Below are 15,162 nucleotides of genomic sequence, written 5' to 3'. Positions count from 1 at the left end.
ATTGACTCTGTCACTCCTCGGCCCTGCCCCAGAAGGGCCAGAGCTTATTGTACTGTTTGGTGCCCGCCTGCATCAAAGGCTGGACCCCTACTGACTTTACCTGTGCTCAGCCCTCTCCATAGGGACCGAACGTTCCCGGACGGTGGGCCACGGGTCCAAGGAGCCGGTCCCGCAGAGGACAGGACAGGGCCGGTGTGGCTCCCCTCCTCCACAGGGAGGGTTGAGCCCCGGCAACCCTCGTCACACATCCAAATCCTTTATAATCACCATGGTGCCAGTCCAAAGTTTTTTGCACTTATTCAAAGTTCCATAGGCTGTGGAGTCATAGGGACCATGGCCCAACAACTCTAAGCACTGGTCTTGTACTAAATCAGTACTGCTTCCGCCAGAGTGGTCTGGAGAATCACTCTGGCTGTGTGATTGCAATGCCACTGAAATCTGACCCAGGCATGCCTCCTCCAGATGGGTGTCCAAGTCAAATTTCACTGAATGGTGTTTTGACCTGGCACAAGGGGTGTGACAGAGGCAGGGGAGTTGTCAGCTAAGAACTTGACTCCCGGCAGCACCGGCTCACGCACTTTGCGGGTAAGAGAGCAGAGACTCCCCGGCTGAGGGAAACCTGGATTTCCTGTGGAAGGAGGCTAGGGGAAGATGGGGGACAAGTGGGGACTGGAAGGGCAGGGATATCAGGGGCGGGGACTGGAATTTGCTCTCCCAAGAAATATCTGAATTGGCCCCACTGATGACGACAGTGGCATTTTCTGAACTCCCAGTGATCTGAAAAAAAAGCAATAAAAATAATTCAGAGAGCAAATAAAAGAGAAACTTACGTGAAAACTGAAGTTACATTTTCTTTTAGACAGACACTTATGGTTCTCTTATTCCTGTTTAGAGTGGGATTACTATGAAATGTACCAACACTGCACATCCTTTCACCCCCAAACCTTTTTTAGGATAATGTTTCCATTAATGAGTATCAAGATACTGAAAAATGCTGTTAATCTTTACTTCTTCCCTCTCTGATCACATTACCCTGGTCTCTGAATTCCTCCATTGAGTTCCTGTCTCTTACTACATCACTTCAAGCTCCTCATCCTCACATACAAGGCCCTACATAAACTCGCCCCAGTCTATATCTCTGTTCTCATTCTTCCTAATCTGACTCCTATACTTATCCTCTTCCTAATCCGCTCACTTTACTGCTCCCTCTGTCTGCTTTTCCCACTCCTATTCTGTGACTTGTGTCATACTGCCCCTCATGTGCCTGGAACAATCACTCTCTTGCCCCCTTCAAATACCTCCTTAAAACCTCTCTCTTCAGATGTGGTAATATCTACCTCCAGATCCTCATTCCCATTTGTCATCCTACCATTATCCCTAAGCTCCTCATTAGCCTCATTAAAGACTGAGGGAAAGTATTTGTTTAGATATTGAGCCATGCCTATCCTTAACCTCCATTCCATCCTCAGTGTTTAGCAGCCCCATTTCTTCTTTCTTTGTTTTCTTCTTACTTTTATGGCTATAGAACCTTTTACTACTGGTTTTAATTCTCTTTGCAAGGTCTAACTCTACATGGCTTTTGGTCTTTCTCACCTTATCCCTACTTGTTCTGACCTCAATAGGTAGCTTTCCTTGCTGATCCCTCCCATCTTCCACTCCTTTCTGCTTTTTCTTAATCATCTCTCTGAGATGCCTGCTCATCCAGCTTGGTCTACATCTCCTGTCTGAGTTTTTTCCCCTTTCTTGGGATGCGGGCTTCTGATAGCTTCTGCAACTTTGACTTGAAGTAATTCCAGGCCTCCTCTGCCTTTAGATCCACAAGTTCTTCAGTCCAGTCCAATCCACTTCTCTAATTTCCTTAATTTTTTAAAGTTAGCCTTTTTGAAATCAAAAACCCTAGTCACAGCTCTACTTTTGTTTATCCTTCCATTTCGTTTGAACTGAATTAGCTCATGATTGCTTGAACCAAGGTTGTCCCCTACAACCATTTCTTCTATGAGGTCCTCACTACTCACCAAAACCAAATCTAAAATGACACCCTCTCTTGTTGTTTCAGCAAATACTCGGTGAAAGAATCCATCAGCTATTGCATCCAGGAAAATCTGAACTCTATTATCATTACTAGCACTTGTCCTCCAGTCTATATCTGGGAAGTTAAGGTCTCTCATAATCACACAATTCCCATTAGTATTTACTTCATTAAAAACATTAAAGATGTCTCTATCCATATTCAAATCAGATCCTGGTGGTCTATAGCACACCCCAAGCACTATCCCAGGGGAGGCTCTAGTAGCTTTCTTCACCAATGTGATTTTTGTCCAGACTCTGTCTTATCCATTTCATCACTTCTTATTTCTTTAGTTTACCTCCTCATTAATATACAATGCTACTCCACCACCTTTGCCTTTATTTCTGTCTTTCCTAAACAGCACATACCCTTCAATTGCTGTACTCCAATCATGACTACTATTCCACCATGTTTCTGTTATCCCTATAATATCCGGTTTCACTTCCTGCACCAGTAACTCTGGTTCCTCCATTTTGTTACCTAGGCTCCTCGCATTGGTGTAAAAACATCTTAATTTTTGCTGTTTGGCTTTGCTCACATTCTTTACCCACTTAGGCACAGACATTCTATCACCAGTATCACCTATTAGACTGGTATCTATACTACCCTTCCTCCTTATGCCCATTCTCCTACACACGGCTGTATCCTGTCTTACTTCATTTTCTTCTCTCTCAATGTTAAAAGCGGCATGGAGATTACCTGGACACCTCCCAACCATCTCCCCAAAATTCCTAGTTTAAAGCTCTCTTAATCAGTTGTGCCAGCCTCCATCCTAGGAGTCTATTTCCCTCCCTACTCAGGTGAAGTCCATCCCGAGATAAGTCCTCTGTCCATGAATGCCTCCCAGTGGCCATACATCCCAAAGCCCTCCTTATAGCACCATTGCCTGAGCCATCTGTTGATCATCATAAATTTTGTCACACCTTTGTTGCCCTTCTCTAGGAACAGGCAGAATCCCACTGAAAATCACCTGAGCCTCGACTTCCTTAAGCATCTTCCCCGGCCTGGCATAGTCTCCCTTCACATTCCAGTGAGAATCTAGCCATATAATTTGTTCCCATATGAAGGACAATCAGTGGATTCTTTCCCACTTCCGTTAGGATCCTCTTCAGCCTCAAGTCCACATCCCATATCTTAGCACCTTGCAGACCCTTCTCTGGATCAGCTCTGGTTACAGGCCTGCCTATTCTTCTCAGGAAGGAGTCCCCAGTGATGTAGATCTGCCTTTTCCTGGTGATGGTGCGATTCTCCGGTCTATGCCCTGTTCTCTCTGGCTGCAAGTCCTCTCGATTCCTGTTCTCCCTTGCAATCCATGCCGTATCCTCCTGGAGCTCATATTTGGTGCTGTTATCTCCATTGACTCTTCCCCTTTTCCTACAGGACTAGCTGTTCTTCTCTTCTTCCTTGCCTTCTCACCTTCATCAACTACCTGCTGTGCCCCTTCATTTTCCAAATCTGCAAACCTTTTCCCGAGCTCTATTTCTCCTTCATTAGCCATTCTTTTCCTCTGCCTGGTTCTCTTAGTCATATGCTTCCACTGTCCATTTCCTCACCCAGCAGTCTCCCCTCAGAGTTCTTTGGTCCTCCTTTCATCTGCAAGTCTGAGCTTTTCCCTTCAGCCTCCTCGTGTCTTTGCTCCATCATCTGCTCGAACTCCCTTCTAAACTCAACCACAGTTTCCACCTGCATCTCCAATCGTTGGATCTTTTCTTTCTTCAGCTGTACCAGGTGGCACTTCATGCAGGTGAAACTCTTTTCAGGTACCCCCTCCGGGATCATGTACATGCTGCAGCTTCCACATCCAGTCAGCTTGTGTTTTTCCACTGCTTGGGTCACTACCACTGCTGCCTCTGTATCTGTCATAGCCTTCACACCTAAATCCTGTTAGTCCAGGAAACAAACACCCAACAAGCACCAAAACTCTGCCAGAACACCACACACTCCCTTTACTAGCCTGTCTGTTCCTCTGCCTGCCTCTCTTAGTCTTCTACCAAACTCTCCCTTGCAAACTCCCCTATTTACAGCTCTGTTTGCTGGCTCCTGTGCCGCTGCAGCTCCTTTACAGTGAAGGAGAAAGAGAGAATTGATAGGCCACATCCTCAGATGGAGTAAATTGGTGTAACTCCGTTGATGTCACCTCCTACACAATGAGATGTTAGCCTGTGAAGAAACATATTCTACTGTTTCCCTCCCAATAATTAATCATGTTTTCACTAGTTCAGCAATCAACACCATCACATATTGTCAACTCTCTCTCTCTCTCTCTCTCTCTCTGCAGGACTGGCCTGATCAAGGAATTACAGAGGGGCTTTTCACTTTTACATTCAGTATGTCCTTGCCAATCCATGTTTGTAGTGATGAGTCTGTTACCTGGCAGCTGTTTTATTTTCCATAGGCCATCAATTTGTCAGTCTCAGTTCAGTTCCTAGCAAACTATTGTGCACATCACACAAAACCAGCATCACAAGGACACCAATTGGTCCTTGTGCTGTCCACTGTAGCAGAGAAGCCAGCTATGCATCTGAAGAAGTGGGCTGTAGCCCACGAAAGCTTATGCTCAAATAAATTTGTTAGCATCTAAGGTGCCACGAGTACTCCTGTTCTTTTTGCGGATACAGACTAACACGGCTGCTACTCTGAAAAGAGAAGCCAGGATTATAGAAGTATGGAGAATGAACTCTCCTCTCACCAAGCAGTGGTTTCTCTATGTCAGGACTGAAGAATTCTGTCAGGGTAACGTGAATTTCACCGCTGCTGCTCTCTGCCATAGGCAGGGATGTGGGAGAGGTAAATTATTTTAACAGCAGTTTGAACAGTCTGGAGGGCATGTGACTATTCTATGGTTAAACAGAGGACTGCTGCTTACATATAGATTTTTCTCCCTACTCTTACCCTGAGTAAATGATGCTAACTGTAATCAATGGGGAAAATACTGTATTTGCCACTGCATTTATCGTGGAGTCAATTCTTGAGCTGAGAGATAAAAGATGCAGTGGCAGGAACTCACTATTCACACCCCTGGGGAACTTTATAATAGATATAACAGCACTCTGATGAATATAAAGAGCACATTGATATATGTAAACCCTGTAAAAATTCTTCCCAGCTACTCTAAACCCCTGGAACACAAAACACCACTGTGGTCAAGGAAAGTCCCTTCCCCCTGCTGTGTCTTGATAAGTCTCTCATTCAGAAAACTTCTCAAACTTTGGATGAGGTAACTGCTTCAATAGCAACACTGCAGCACTTATCAGTTTTCAAGCCATGAAGACTCCTGCAAGTTGTAGCCCAGTTAAGGGTGTTTAGGATTTCCAAAGGCTTTTTGTTTTTAAAATAGACTAAAACAAAAACACCTGTGCAAAGTGCATAGACATCAAAATTGGAGGTATAATAAAAATACAAGATGACTGAATCAAACTGCAGTGACCTGCAAATTTTAAAGCATTGCTGGAGGTAGCCAATAACTGGAAAAACTATCAAGTGTAACACCATCTTTTAACCAGCAAGAGTAGACAAGTAATATAGAAATAAAATGGGAGTAATAATGGAGCAGCTTCCTCCATTGCATTAAAGTGAGTTTCCTACCCTCAAGCTTTATAAGGCCTAGTCTGCACTGACAGTTTGGGGGAAACCTTACACCACCGCACTAACACTGGTGCAATTCCACAGGTGTTTGGATTGCTAGTGTAGACTAATACAGGCATTATTGAAGAGCAGGTGTAGAAGACATGGTAAAATGCCTGTATTAGTCTACACTAGCAATCTTGAAGAACTTGATGTACTGTCTGATTAGGGGAGATACTACCTAAAAAGCTACAGCTATAGCCAAGTGAGAGAGCCTGGTAACAACACAGTCATCATCTTTGTTATAACACAATTTGTAGCATACCTGGGTCCAACTGTGTCCCTGTAACAAGCTTAAGAAGTCCCAGCCGAGTTATAACTTTTAACCATGCTGTAACCAAGTCACAGGACAACCATGTTATAAAGGTGTCCCCTGACCTGGGGTTAATTGCTCCTGGGCAGGAGATGCATACCACTGCGTGGAAGGGACTTCTGTCTGGGAGCGCACGAACTCCTTGCACACACAAGCATGACCAGGGACAGCTGCTGGTGAGCCTGGTGGCAGCTCCAGTGAGCTGGGCTGGAGATGGTATAGCCACAGCGGATAAGCTACATAAGCTGGGTGCTGGCTCCTGCAAGGGGCAGCCTGACATGCTGCTGTTTAACTGCTGGAGTTCCTGGCCTGGTTGCTGACAAAGGCCCTGCTGGTCTCACTTGTTGTTGTTAGAGCTCTGTAACTCCGTGGATATCCGCATTCGTGGGTATAAATTTTGTACTTGCATAGGGGTCTACACATTGCTTTGTTGTCAGTCAGGATGGCTTCCGGAGTGGTGCATCTCACAGCTGTCTCCTCCCCAGCTGTACTATCTCTGTTACCAGCAACCTCTGGATGAGGTGGTCTCTTCCTATTCATCACCCCTTCCTGTGTTAAGTTACCCCCTTTTAAACCTCTCCTCTCCTAGGTTGAAGAAGCCTTGTAGGTGCATCTTATTAGCATGGAACAGGCCCAGTGGAGCTCCTTAGTCTCCTCCACACCTAATCTTAGATGTTTTCTTTTCTGCCTTAACAGAAAGATCACAATGTTATTCCAAGGGATTTATACAAGGTGATGGTAGTTTAGTGAACCATGGCAAAACCCTGCTGTCTAAAACCAATCCTGCTAGTGAGTCCTGTGATATGTCTGCGTACCAATCAAGGTGGGCTGCTGCCTCTCAGCATTTATTATGACACTGCAATTTACATTGATAAAAGAGGGTTACAAATTGACAGGTGTCTAACAAAAATTCAAAAATCAGAACATATTCATACTTAGACGCATAGACTCAAGACACAGAAGGGACCATCTAAACTGACTTCCTGTACATTGCATGTAACAGAGCCTCACTCCCAGGGGCAGCTCTATGTATTTTGCCACCCCAAGCATGGCACTCAGGCGGCTTTCGGCGGCATGCCCGCGGGAGGTCTGCTGGTAATGTGGATTCGGCAGCACGCCTGCGGGAGGTCCGCCAGTCCCACGCCTTCGGCGTACCTGCCACCAACTTGCTGCCAAAACCGCGGGACTGGCGGACCTCCCGCAGGCATGCCACTGAAGGCAGCCTCACTGCCCCCCTCCGTGGCTTGCCGCTGGGTGCCTGGAGCCACCCCTGTTCACCCCTCACATACCCCTATAGTAGGCCCATAACTTGGTTACCAAGTCCTCAAATCTTGATTTAAAGATTTCAAGTTACAGAAAATCCACTATTTACTCCAATTTAAACCAGCCACTGACCTGTGCCCTGTGGTGCAAAGGAAGGCAAACCACCCCAACTCCTCAGATCTCTGACAATCTGACCTGGGGAAAAATTCTTTCCTGACCCTCAACTATACAATCAATTAGACCAGAATACCTGGGAAAGAATGCTCTGTAGTAACCCAGAGCCCTCCCCATCTAGTGTCCCATCTCTTCACTTAGCCTTGTAAACTAGTCATAGTGGACTTGCTGTTTAGATTTTAGAACTACAGATGGTTCACAGTCATTGTAGTGCACACAACAGAAGTTTAATCAACTTTAATTCTTAGGGTGAATGAAATACTTGATCTCATTTTGTTTCCCTCTGAACACATTGTAGACTTGAGATAATTTTTTATCATAGTGAATTGTTAATAAAATACATTAGTGATTTTCCCATAGTTGGCATACCGCAGTCTTCCAACGGAAAATTCTTACTTGCGTAAACAATAGTTTTAAGGCTTTGGGACTAAAATTATACTCAGTGGAATATTTCAAATACAGGGAGGTTTTGAAGAATGTGACTGATGGGTTGGATCACAGAAACCCCCTTGGAAGCTGCCACCTGATGTGCCAAGACTACCTCTGTTCCTGCCTTCCCTGCCAGCTCCGGACCCCAACACCCTGTCTTGCTGAGCCAGACATTCACATGTCACTGCAAGACTTCATTGCCCACTTGCCAGCAAACAGGTATACAGGAAGACTTACAGGTAAAATACACCCATATGCAGACAATTGTCCTGGTTAATGGGAGTCATCAAGATTCCAGACCACCATTAATGGCCCACACTTTACATAATTACAATAGGCCCTCAGAGTTGTATTTCATATTTCTAGTTTCAGATACAAGAGTGGTACATTTATACAAATAGGATGATCACACTCAGTAGATTATAAGCTTTGTAATGATACCTTACAAGACACCTTTTGCATGAAGCATATTCCAGTTACATCATATTCACTCATTAGCATATTTTTATAAAACTATATAGACCACAGCATCAAGTGATCACCAGATTTTTTTTTAATTTGTTAAGTATGTTTGACTCAACCTTCAATAAGAGATCAGTTTCTTTTTTAGTCCTCTTCTCATCTCAATTAAAGTTACTGGACAAATAAATTCTAAGTTACATTGAAAATGTTTTCTCAAATTTGGTGGTAAAAGAAGGCAGAACCATTTTTAAAAAATGAAGAACATTGAACAAAAATGTCATAGTCCAGTCATAACCAAAATTTTCTTTGACAACAGTTGAGTTGTGTTAGACAACTTTTTTAAAAATAGCCTTATATTTAGTCAACTTCATTACACAAAATGTATACTTCTAGTTCTTTCACACAGATAAACATGGAGCCTGAGATGTAAAAAACCACCTAGGAGATTTGAACACTCAATTCATATTAAAATGAATGGTAATTGGGTGTTGAAATCCTTTAGCCAGCTTTGAATCTCTCACCTGGATTATATGCATCCCACTATAAACCTATTCTGTCTCAGCTGTCCTTATTAATTACTACATACCTTGAACACTGCTAGCTTTATTTATGTATGCTGTGTTGGTGTATCTGTCTGTCCCAGGATACTAGAGAGAGAGAAAGTAAATGAGATAATATCTTTTATTGGACCAACTTCTGTTGGTGAGAGACACAAGCTTTCAACCTTACACAGAGCTCTTCTTGACCTCAAAAGCTTGTCTCTAAGGGTCTCCTACCCATGGATCAAAGTAAAGCAAATAATGCAATAAACCAAAGAAAAATATAATCTCTACATTGGGAGTCATTAAACATTTACAGCCAAGGAAAAGACATTTTAGAAGAAAGATGCGAGTTTTTCCAGAGCTAGCCTTCAACATAAGGCAGATGAGTCACTTTTGCAGGATCTCATGGACAAGGTCTTCATTTTACATTGGAATTAACAAAATTGCACACTTGGAACCTGCTCTTACAAGGTGCTGAGTGAGCATGCTTAGCTTCCTTGAGACCATCCCTGTGAATAATGATTGCTCTAAAGAGTCAGGGTAGGTCTAGGGGCAGCTGTAGTGCTTCAGTGATGACTACTACACTGATGGGAGAAGCCCTCCACAAGAGGCAATAGCTATATCAACAGAAGAAGTCCTCCGGTCAACACAGCGCTGTCTGTATCGGGGTTAGGCTGGCATAACTGCATCGCTCAGGGGTGTGGACTTTTCACACCCCTGAGCAACGTAGTTACACCAACGAAGGTGTAGATCTGGCCTGTGTCTCTGTAGAATGGGGCCCATGGTTTGAGAACATGCTAGGGATCATACCCGACAGAACGCATTACATAAACACAAAGTTGTTGTTATGATTAGAAACCATCATCCCTGTTGCTGGGACCACCCCATCACAAATAAACCACTTCTGAGGAGGGAGCTGTTGTAGGGATGCCATTGCTGGGTCAGCTCAGGGAAGAGGTTCTCATGTTGGATGAGCCTCTAGGACCAGCAGCAAGTTGCAACTCCCTACATGGCTCCCAGCCTCTGCAGCCAGCCAGCCAACAACGCCCCCAACCACTCATGGCTCCATCCTGGGAGCTGGGCCCAGCAGCAACCCCCTCACACCCCTGGCTCGCAGCCTCTAGGGCCAGCAACCCCCCTGTTCCCGGGGCAGGGGGGGAGCACATGCAGACCGGGCCCAGGCTTCGCCCATGGCCGCGGGCAGGGGGGCTCCGCCTCGGGCGGACCGGCCAGACCCCCGCGCCCGGGGAGGGGGGGGGCAGTCGCGGCCAGCAGCTCCCCCTCAGCCCGCCCCGGCCCACCCGAGAGATGAACTAGCCCCACCCCCTCTGCCGGCGCCGCCACGTACCTTCTCGCCTCAACCCTCCTTGAAACCTGCTTTCCCTCCCGCGCAGCCTAACCCGCGGCTCTGCGGCCACCCAATCAGAACCCTACGCGATGCCCAGAAGGGAGTCAGGCGCCGTCAATCGGGGCTGCCCCGGAGGCGGGACCTATTGCTATAGGAACCGGAGCGGGGTCTGCAGGACAGCTGCTGCTGGGGGTGCGGGCGAAGCAGCGAGGGGAGCCGGAGGATTCTGCTCGTGCTGTCAGGAGCGGCTGCGGAGCCTTGCCCGGCACGGTCCCTGCAAGAGAGGTCTCTGGAGGCTGCTCCCCCAGCGTTGGATTCTGCCCCTGGGGACCAGAGAGAGAGAAAGGTGAGATCCCCGAGCCTGGGCGCGGAAAGGGGTTGCGTGCAGGGCTCTGCGAGGTCCTCCTGCCGTTAGGCACCCCGGTCCTGCGTGACCAGTCCCCACGCGAGGTTTCCCCACCCTGTGGTTAGCAGCACCTCTTGCCCAGCTAGATTACTGGGGAGCAGTAGCGTTTACAAGAAGACCGCAGAGTTGTGGTGTGTTCAAATGATGTCTAAGGATGGGACTGTGATACTCTCCAGGGGGACTTGGAGGATCTGAATGGCAGGACAGGACAGGCTGAGGTGGGTGTAATGGGGTCTGGCTGGGTCAAAAGAAAATTTAGGTTTAAGCTCAGTAAAACTTACTGAGGTCTGCCCACTTGGGGTGCAGGCTTCCCTGGGAAGGCAGTGGCAGCCCTAGCACTGGGGAAAAGTGCTGCAGAACTGGGACGAAGCAATCCTGCATTGGCAGGTGCTGTGGTCTAATGTGTCTCATGTTGATTTCATTTGTGGGATTTTCTGAAAAACTCCTTTTCCTCTTCTCCTACAAGTTGAGGAAAAGGACCAAGAGCGTTTAAAAAAAAAAAAAAACAGCTGCAGGCCTGGTGTGCTACCAAATAGCTGAAATAAAATATAGGTGCTTATCTTGTTGCCTGTCGCTACAATGCACACTAATGAACCTGCATGGCCAAGCTCCTACTCTACGCTATAGATAAGCACAGCTGGCTCTACCCTATGAGCAGAAAACGTGTGTATTGAAAATGGATACATATGTTATATTGTGTCAGTATGTTACACTACTTTATCCAAAATAGACTAGATGGATGAGAGAATTTTTAGTACATGTCACAGAATGAGACTTTTTTGGATAGCAAGGAAATTTTAGATAACTATCAGCTATTCTTAGGGACTGATCCCTCACCTTCTGATGCAAATAGTCCTTACTCATCTATGCAATCCCCATTGAAGAAGTAGGTTTGAAGAAATGACACTTGAGTAACCCATGGGTGTGTGTGTAAGCAGAGCTAGTTTTAACATAGTAGCAGGATGGTTGCTTGCTCTGTAGCAGATGACAGTTGATTGACCGTTTATTGTGCAATCACAGTGGGGCTGTGGTTTTCCAGTTCTTCCAGAAAACCGAAAATCCCCAAAGCTGCTGCTCTTAAAAATACTACAATTTTATAGCCTAATGGTCCAAACTGCTACAGCTTACAAGCGTGCTACTGTTGTTTTGGGCAGCTAAGGTAGAATACTGTAGTTTAAGGCTAACCAAGTATGCAAAGGAAATATTACAGAAGAAAAAGTTTAATCATGTCTATGAAAATGTCACTTTCTTTTCAAACTTTCACAAGAACACAACTGTGTGGCTTTCAGAACAGTGTGGGTGTGTGACGCATTTCAGTGTGGGTGGAAGGTGGTTTACATTGGCACTACCTGGGATGTAAATATTATTTGCGGGAAAGATAGCATCCAGTATTTTCAAGCTGAAAACATAGTAGCTGAGAAATTGTTCGAGTTTACTATTGAATGAGATGACATGAAGATGGTTTACTTAAATAAATAATCAAAATGGTCCTGCAGTGGCCCAGATCCCCAACCCAGAGAAGCCCAGACTTTTACTCCGAAGGCTATATAGCAACTGAGGAACCATTCCTTAAAGTTTACTCAGGCCCAATTTCTGGAATAGTTTTGGGCATTACACAATACCCCACACAAGGGGTGAGGATAAAATCCACATGCTCCACTCCACCCCATCTGGTAGGTTACCACACAGGGAACTTGTACGGAGCAAGGTACCATGCAGGCAGTACACCCATTATGCAACAGAACTGCTCTAGTTCTACAGTACACAATCTCTGCATAAGGGCTAGATTTTCCCATTTGTATGTGAAACTTAGAATCATAGAATCATAGAATCAAAAGGTTGGAAGGGACCTCACGAGGTCATCTAGTCCAACCCCCTGCTAAAGGCAGGACCATTTTCCCTAAATAATCCCAGCCAGGGTGCGGTCTAGCCGGACTTTAAATAGCTCTAAAGATGGAGATTCTATACCACCTCCCTAGGTAACCCATTCCAATACTTCACTCACTCTCCTAGTCAGAAAGCATGTTTTTTTTTCTAATAATCCAGCCTCGACTTCCGCAACTGCAACTTCAAACCATTGCTCCTTGTTCTGTCCTCACAGACGAACGTCACCACTGAGAACAGCCTAGCTCCCTCCTCCTTGAGCATCCCTTCAAGTAGTTGAACAAGGGTTAGGGTTTGCTATCAAATCCCCCTTAGTCTTTCTCTTCTGCAGGCTAAATAAGCCCAGTTCCTTCAGTCTCTCTTCATAAGTCATGTGCTCCATCCTCCTCTAATCATTTTTGTTGCCCTCCGCTGGACTCTCTCCAATTGTTCCACGTTCCTTTTGTAGTGTGGCGCCCAAAACTGGACACAATAGTCTCAGATGCGGCCTCACCAGTGCCGAATAGAGGGAATAATCACATCCCTCGATCTGCTGGCAACACTCCTACTAATACAGCCCAGTATGCTATTAGCTTTTTGGCTACAAGAGCACACTGTAGGCTCATGTTCAACTTTTTTCCATCTACCCGTAAATAACCCCAAAGATCCTTTCTTCAGCACTGCTACTTAAGCCAAACAGTCCCCAGCCTGTAGCAGTGCATGGGGTTTTTCTGTCCTAAGTGCAGGACTTTGCACTTGTCCTTGTTGAACTCATGAGGTTTCTTGTGGCCCACTTTCTCCATTTTGTCTAAGTCCCCTGAATCCTATCCCTGCCGGCTCCAGCGTGTCCACCACTGGCCCCCCAACTTGGTGTCATCTGCAAATTTACTTAATGTGCAAGCTATCCCATCATCAAGATCATTAATGAAGACATTGAATAGAACGGCCCTAAGACAGACCCCTGGGGCACACCACTTGTTACTCCAGGTTGCCAACTAGAGAGGTGTGCCATTGATACCTACCGCCTGAGCCCGTTGATTCAACCATTTTTCTATCCACTTTCACAGTCCATTCTCCAACCCATACTTCTCTAGTTTGCTGATGAGAATGCTGTGGAAACCGTGTCAAAAGCCTTACTAAAGTCAAGGTAAACAACATCAACAGCTTTGCCCCCATCCACAAGTCCAGTCATCTCATGTAGAAAGCAATCAGGTTGGTCAGGCATGATTTACCCTTGGTGAATCCATGCTGACTGCTTCTGATCACCTTGTTTCCTCTAAGTGTTTCAGGATGGATTCCTTCAGCACGCTGCTCCATGATTTTCCAGGGATTGAGGTGAGACCTGATTGGTCTGTAGTTCCCTGGATCTTCCTTTTTCCCTTTCTTAAAGATAGGTACTATATTGCTTCTTCCAGTCGACCTCTGGGACCTCTCCTGTTCGCCATGAATTTTCAAAGATAATGGTCAACGGCTCTGCAATCACATCAGATAACTCCCTCAGCACCCTCGGATGCAGTTCGTCCGGTCCCATAGACTTGCTGCACGTCTAACGTCTTTAAGTAGTCCCTAACCTGATCCCTATCACAGTGGCTGCTGCGTTCCTCCTCCTCCTCCTCTGCGTTCCCACAGTGTAGTAGTCTGGGAGTTGATCCCTGTCCCGTAAAGACTGAAGTGAAGAAGGAATTGAGTACTTCAGCCTTTCCATATCTCCACCACTAGGATACCTGCCTCATTGAGTAAGGGACCTACACCATCCCTAGTCCTCTTCTTGTTGCTTACATACTTGTAAAACCCCTTCCTATTATCCTTCACATCCCTTGCTAGTATTCAAACTCAAATTCCCATTTGGCCTTCTTCTGATTCTATCCCTGCAGGCCCCGAGCAAATAATCTATATGCCTCCCCAGTCATCTGTCCAAGCTTCCATTTTTGTAAGCTTCCTTCTTTGCTTCAGCTCACCACTGAGTTCCCTGTTAAGCATGCTGGCACTTTCTACGCTTGCTGTTCTCTTTCTGCACATCGGTATGGTATTTTCCTGTGCTTCTTGGCATTGGTTTCTTTAAAAAACTGCCAGCTCTCCTGGACACCCCATCCCCTTCAGTTCAGCTTCCCAGGGAATGCTGCCCATCATTTCTCTAAGGGAGCTATAAAATCCGCTTTTCTGAAATCCAGGGTTTGCGTTCTGCTTCTCCTCCTTCCTTCCTTTTTGACCAGGGCTCAAACTCTACCATGAGTAAACCATGAAATCACTGCTGCCAAGGTTGCCGTTCCACCCTTTACTTCCCCGATCAAATGTTTCTCTGTTGTTGAGCAGGAGAAGGTCGAGAGGCTGCAAGGCCCCTCGTGGTTCCTGCCCAGCATTTACAGGAAGTTGTCCTCAAGCTTGATCGTTCTCCAAAAACTTCCTGGATTGCCTGTGGCACTGCTGGTTATTTCTCTGGCAGCAGATATCAGGAATATTTGAAGTCTTCCCATGAAACGCAGGGCCTGTTAATCTACGCAGACTTCTATTCTTAGTTGTCTTGTAAAAGCCCTCAATCCACCTCTTCTTTCTGGTCTGGTGGTTCTGTAGGCAGGACCATTGGTCACCATAACATCCCTCCTGTGACATGCCCTCTAAACTTTTAACCCAAAGACTTTCAGTACTGGCGCATTCAGCTTTTCGTAGTGG

The 15,162-nt window shown here is 45.9% G+C and overlaps 1 protein-coding gene and 1 long non-coding RNA gene across 4 annotated transcripts in view; one reads left to right on the top strand and one right to left on the bottom strand.

Annotated features, from left to right (window-relative positions):
- Positions 1-251: 251 nt before the first annotated feature.
- LOC116835935 (uncharacterized) lies at positions 252-10,281 on the bottom strand. The gene is made up of 3 exons (XR_004376338.2): positions 10,224-10,281; positions 8,920-8,980; positions 252-777 (listed from the first exon to the last, which is right to left on the bottom strand). It is a non-coding gene; the product is annotated as an uncharacterized LOC116835935 (long non-coding RNA).
- An 84-nt stretch (positions 10,282-10,365) lies between these two features.
- Positions 10,366-15,162, top strand: part of NUCB2 (nucleobindin 2) — a 54,909-nt gene continuing 50,112 nt past the window's right edge. Inside the window, exon 1 of one of the 3 annotated variants that reach the window (XM_032799238.2) lies at positions 10,366-10,569. The gene's annotated coding sequence lies outside the window, so the exon portion shown is untranslated. The remainder of the gene's footprint in view (positions 10,570-15,162) is intronic. The other 2 variants (XM_032799240.2, XM_032799239.2) reach the window with 2 other exon arrangements.

The sequence above is a fragment of the Chelonoidis abingdonii genome, chromosome 4 (genome assembly GCF_003597395.2).
Source record: "Chelonoidis abingdonii isolate Lonesome George chromosome 4, CheloAbing_2.0, whole genome shotgun sequence".
Classification (NCBI taxonomy): Eukaryota; Metazoa; Chordata; order Testudines; family Testudinidae; genus Chelonoidis; species Chelonoidis abingdonii.
Note: the sequence above shows the minus strand (reverse complement) of the source record. Positions and strands in the feature narration are given on the sequence as shown.